The sequence below is a fragment of the Natrix helvetica genome (assembly GCF_964273705.1).
Source record: "Natrix helvetica genome assembly, chromosome: 1".
Lineage (NCBI taxonomy): Eukaryota > Metazoa > Chordata > Lepidosauria > Squamata > Natricidae > Natrix > Natrix helvetica.
In genome coordinates this window covers 347739618-347745399 of record NC_138548.1, presented here as the reverse complement: position 1 = coordinate 347745399, position 5782 = coordinate 347739618, and the positions used below count along the sequence as shown (strand labels likewise).

Genomic DNA, 5782 nt, shown 5'->3' with positions numbered 1-5782 from the left:
TATGGGTTTTATTCCTCTGTTCTCATTTCCACACCAACCTTGGCATGTTCACAGCATTCCTAAAATATGGAAGAGACTTCTCCTTTAGAGTAGACATATTTTCCAGAGCATTTGAAGGCAGGACAAGAAGCAATGGATGCAAACTAATCAAGGAGTGAAGCAACCTAGAACTAAGCAAAAATTTCCTTTCAGTGAGAATAATTAAGCAGTGAAAACGGCTTGCCTCCAGAAGTTATAGGTGCTCCCAACAATGAAGGTTTTTAAGAAGAGATTGGACAGTCATTTGTCTGAAATGGTACAGGATTTCCTGCCTGAGCAGGGGGTTGGACTAGAAGACCTCCAAGGTCCCTTTCCACCTCTGTTATTCTGTTGCAATTATGGGCAATTAAGGCAACTTTATGACTTGTGGACTTCAACTTCCAGAATTCCTGAGTCAACCACACCAGATGTCTTGGACACGTCCTATCACATATTCAGTTCTGCTCAGTGGTGGGATCCAAATAATTTAACAACCGGTTCTCTGCCTTAATGACCAGCTGGGTAGGCATGGCTCGGTGGTCATGTGACTGAATGGGCGTGGCCAACTTGACGTCACTCATGTCGATGGGCGCTTCGCGTTAGCTATTACAGAAAGAGGCAGTTTCTGTAAGCAGAGCAATAAAGATTAGGCTAGAAACAACACCAGAGTGTTTCCTTCCTGCCTTCCTTACAGGATTAGCCCTGTAAAATGGGGAAAAAACAAAATGAATTTTCTTCCAACAACCTGTTCTCCAAACTGTTTATAAAGTTAACAACCGGTTCTCCTGAATAGGTGCGAACTGGCTGGATCCCACCGCTGGTTCTGCTGTTGAGTGGAATTGTGGCAATCGGAAGTCCAAGGCATCAGGAAGATACCTATAGAGCAGGGGTGAAATCCTCCCGGTTTGGCTGAACCAATAAGGACGATTGTCCCTGGTTCTGCTAATTGCTAGTTTGAGGGAGGGAGGGGGGGTCATGTGACTGGGTGGGCGTGGCCAACTTTTTTTCACTTTTTAAAGCATTTTTTCCCTGCTGATCCGGGAGAATAGGCAGGAAAAAATGCTTTAAAAAGTGAAAAAAAAAGCTTCTAACGATTGTGCGACTCAGTTGTGAGCCATGCGATCTTGGGAAGCTTTCCCCCCCACTTTTTAAAGCATTTTCCCCTGCCTATTCGCTCAAAAATGCTTTAAAAAGTGAAAAAAAGTTGGCCACGCCCACCTAGTCACATGACCACCACCAAGCCACGCCCACAGAACCGGTGTGCAAAGAAATTAGATTTCACCACTGCTATAATAATAATAATAATAATAATAATAATAATAATAATAATAATAATAATAAAAAATATTTATTTCTTAGCCGCACCCTCTCCCGAAGGACTAGGGGCGGCGTACAACAAAACATAGGAAATAAATATAAATAAATATAAATAAATGTCTATAGAGACATAGGGAAGCCTTGAAGGACAGGAAGAAGAGATGCTACCAAAAGGAATGGTCAGATAAAAGACACTTGAGCCCGGGCCAAGAAAGCAGTTTGAGAAAACCAATCCTAGTCCACATAAATAAAAAGTGAGGGGAAAGGAAGTATCAGGATTGCATATTCAGGCTTGCAAGATTCTGTAACTACAGCTGTTACACCTGTAGTTGGTATAGGTAGTTCTCAACTTACAACGGTTTCACACTTACGACCATTGCCGCATCCCATGGTGAGGTGATCAAAATGCAGATGCTTGGGAACTGACTCACATTTATGACCGTTGCAGTGTCCAGGGGTCATGTGATTGTTTTTTATGACCTTCTGACAAGCAGAATCAATGGGAAAGCCAGATTCGCTTAACAACTGTGTTACTAAATTAGCAACTTCAGTGAGTCGCTTAACAAATGTCTCACTTAGCAACAAAAATTTGGGGTTCAATTGTGGTCGTAAGTCAAGGACTACTGACACTCCTGACCTACATGACATCAATTCCTTTTGCTTTATCCGCTTTGTTTGACAATCCCAGACCAGGGGAATCTACCCTACATGAAATTAGAGGTAGTCCTTGACTTATGACACAATTGAACCCCAAATTTATGTTGCTAAGTGTGACAGTTAAGTTAGTTTTGCCTCATTGTACGACCATTCTAGCCACAGTTGTTAAGTGAATCACTGCAGTTGTTAGTAACACAGTTGTTAAGTGAATCAGGCTTCCCTATTGACTTTGCTGGTCAGGTCACAAAAGGTGACACCACATGATCCCAGGATACTGCAGCCGTCATAAATATGGATCCGTCGTCGAGCATCTAAATTTTGATCACACAACCTTGTATAGATGCTGCAATGGTTGTAAGTATGAAAAATGGTCATAAGCCACTTTTTTCAGTGCCGTAACTTTGAATGGTCACTTTATGAACTACTGCAGGGGTGTCAAACTGGATTTCTTTGAGGACTGGATCAGCATTGTAGTTCTCCTCCATGGATCAGTAGCCGGGGGTGGTGGTGGCAGGGAGGGTGGGGATGGGACAGACGCTTCCTGCAGCACATTGCCAGCCAAAACAGGGTATAAGAGGGCCACATACTTCTCCTCACCCCCCGCGGCCCATTTTCGGCTGACAGAGTGCTGCAATACAATACAATTAGCAGAGTTGGAAGGGACCTTGGAGGTCTTCTAGTCCAACCCTCTGCCTAGGCAGGAAACCCTATACCGTTTCAGACAAATGGCTATCCAACATCTTCTTAAAGACTTCCAGTGTTGGGGCATTCACAACTTCTAGAGGCAACTTCTGATCCACTGATTAATTGTTCTAACTGTCAGGAAATTTCTCCTCAGTTCTAAGTTGCTTCTCTCCTTGATTAGTTTCCACCCATTGCTTCTTGTTCTACCCTCAGGTGCCTTGGAAAATAGTTTGACTCCCTCTTCTTTGTGGCAACCCCTGAGATATTGGAACACTGTTATCATGTCTCCCCTAGTCCTTCTTTCTATTAAACTAGACATACCCAGTTCCTGCAACCGTTCTTCATATGTTTCAGCCTCCAGTCCCCTAATCCTCTTTGTTGTCAGAAAATGCCTCCAGAAATTGTGAATGCCCCAACACTGGAAGTCTTTAAGAAGATGTTGGATAGCCATTTGTCTGGAACGGTATAGGGTTTCCTGCCTAGGCAGGGGGTTGGACTAGAAGACCTCCAAGGTCCCTTCCAACTCTGCTATTGTATTGTATTGTAAGTTGGTTGCAGAGAGTCCTTGTCACAGGAAGAGTTCCCTGGGACTGCAGCACCACCTGGAGTATCACTGTGTCACTGCAACTCTGCATGTAACCAGGGCAGGCCAAGAAAGGCAAACCAGGCAAGCACAGCAAAGTATCCAGGCATTGGTCACAGCACGTGAGAGTGGAAAAGAGAATGCTTGTTCCCAACAAACACCCCTCCCAACAGCGTCTCTTTAAATCTCTTTCCCCAGCTGAGACTTATGAAAAGGGGTGGGGCATCCTCCTCCTGAGTAGTCAGGTTGCCTTGGACTGATCCCGCCTCCTCTCCATTCTCCATTCTCAGGGATCGGGGCGAGGGGAAGTAACTGCTCATTGCTGGAGCTCTGTCTCTGCTCCACTGTCTGCCTTGTCCCCCCCCCCCCCTCGCCTGCCTTCTCCACCCCCTTTCTCACTGGCGGACTGCCTCATCCTGCTCCTTCGGTCATTCCTCCGTCAGCCCTAGGTCCGTCTCATCCTCCTCCTCGGACTCAGGCTCCGAGGGGGCCATGACAAGTAGCATGAAATAGGAGGCACTTCACAAAACCAAGGGAGAGTTGAAGGTGATACTTGGCCTGAAAACTGACTTAGTTTTACACTGTGTTTGTTTTCCTCTTGGAACACAAGGTACGACATGCAATGTTCCATCCTCTTAATTTTATATTCATCAACAATTCCGTGACGTTGGTCTGTCTGAGCATCTAAAGAGAAGCCAGGAAATAAATAGGTACATAAATAACTGACTGTGGACCTCAACCCGAGTTTCCACCATCCTGTCCTTAAAGCGGAATCCAAATATAAGCCAGCTGTATCCTCATTATGATCCCTCCTCCCAGCCTATGACAAGAGCCTCTGTCCTTTTGGGCCATGAAGCATAATAAACACTGTAGCGTTTCCCTCTGAAATCTATTTTTCTTCTTCTGGGGTTGTTGGGTCTTTTGCAGTGGGTGGGATTCCAAATCTTTTCCCACCGGTTCTATGAGAGAGTGCTTTGTGCATGTTAAAGGATGGGAAGTTTCCCTCCCACCTTCAATAGACGAGGTGTGGATCGCAGCCCTTCTGAGAAGCATCTCTCTTAATGAACAAAATAAAACCCGATAACATGTTCTAATGAAAACAAACTTTAATATGAAAATAAAATAAAACAAATCTATCTATCTATCTATCTGGCAAGAACAATTGCTGCCCACCTCCTTCGGCAGGTAGATGAAAGATCAGAAGGAAAGTACAAGAATGTGTGATGTATTAAGAAACGTGTTAGGGGGCATGCGCAGTAAATCATTGTCAGATAAGAAAAACTTTTCTACAGTATAGCTCAGAATAGAGGCTCAAGTTAGACAAACAAATTAACGTAGTGACAGTGCAGGCGTGCAGCACTCAAAGACTGCCCTTGGTGTCAGCGCTGGTGAGCTGAGCTGTTGTTTAGCTCAGCTGAGGCGCGACAATCCACTCTGCCACGCGAATCAGTTGAGCTAAAAAACAAGGGAATACAGGACAGGGAACGAAGGGGCGGGAGGGCGAGGCCAGCCAGTGGTGGTATTTGCCGGTTCTCTGAACTCCTCAAAATTTCCACAATCAGTATGCAAGAACCGACTCAAACTGGCTGAATGCCACCTCTGATCTTTTGGTCTGCTTACCAGTAGTGTCCTGGAGCAGCTGAGAGCGTACTGGTATGGTGGCTCTATTGGCCATCCGCCCGCCCACGCTCTATACCTGTTTTTATGGCAAACAGCAAAATGTGAATGCGCAAACAGCATGCGGTGATTGCGCAAGCCCCAACAATCAGCTGGTTGTCACAGGAGCAGTGTATTGTGCACGTACGCACAGCACAAGTCAGGCACATGTGCAAACAGAATGCACGAGTGCGTGATCAGCATACCGGTAGTGACAGTAAGAGCAACCCATTGCTGGTTGTCTTGTGTGCTAAGCTGATTCCATGTGGTTGTAGTAGTCTGTTGGTAGTTTCTGAGATATTCTTGATGTTAGGCAGTCTAATTCTTTTTAGGGTTTGTGTTGGTTGAGTGGTCAGGGACCTTTTGATAAAGCTGAGTAGATAATCCATTTTGTTGGAACATATTGTGTAGATGTTCTATTTTCTTTTTCTGCTGCTCTGGATTGCTGCAGTGAGTTTGGGCTCGTCTAAATAAAGCCCTTATGTAGTTTCTCTTATGGGAGTTGAGTTGTTGCTTTGGTAGTGGAGAACCTGGTTACTATGGGAGGTTTGTCTGTAGACTTGCATTTTTAGTTTGCCATTCTGGTCTCTGCTGATCAGGATGTCTAGGAAGAGTAGCAAGTTGTTGTTCTTCTTCTCTAACAAACTGGATTCCTTTAAGAATATTATTGATGGGTCTATGGATGTTCTCTAATTGGTTTTTTTTTTAATATTATGGTAAAGATCCATATTTTCAGATGCATTTGTGGAAGTGCTATGGCTTCTAGACATTGAATGATGACCTCCGTTATAAGTCCTGAAAGCAATGATCCCTTCAATCTGTTGGTAAATTTGTCCATCAAATTGGAAGTATGTAGTTAAGCAGAGG

General features: G+C 44.5%; 1 protein-coding gene across 1 annotated transcript in view; it reads left to right on the top strand.

Moving 5' to 3' along the window:
- The first annotated feature begins 3710 nt into the window (after positions 1 to 3710).
- The window catches only part of ABHD16A (abhydrolase domain containing 16A, phospholipase), a 77895-nt gene continuing 75823 nt past the window's right edge, over positions 3711 to 5782 (top strand). Inside the window, exon 1 of the mRNA XM_081961223.1 lies at positions 3711 to 3869. The gene's annotated coding sequence lies outside the window, so the exon portion shown is untranslated. The remainder of the gene's footprint in view (positions 3870 to 5782) is intronic.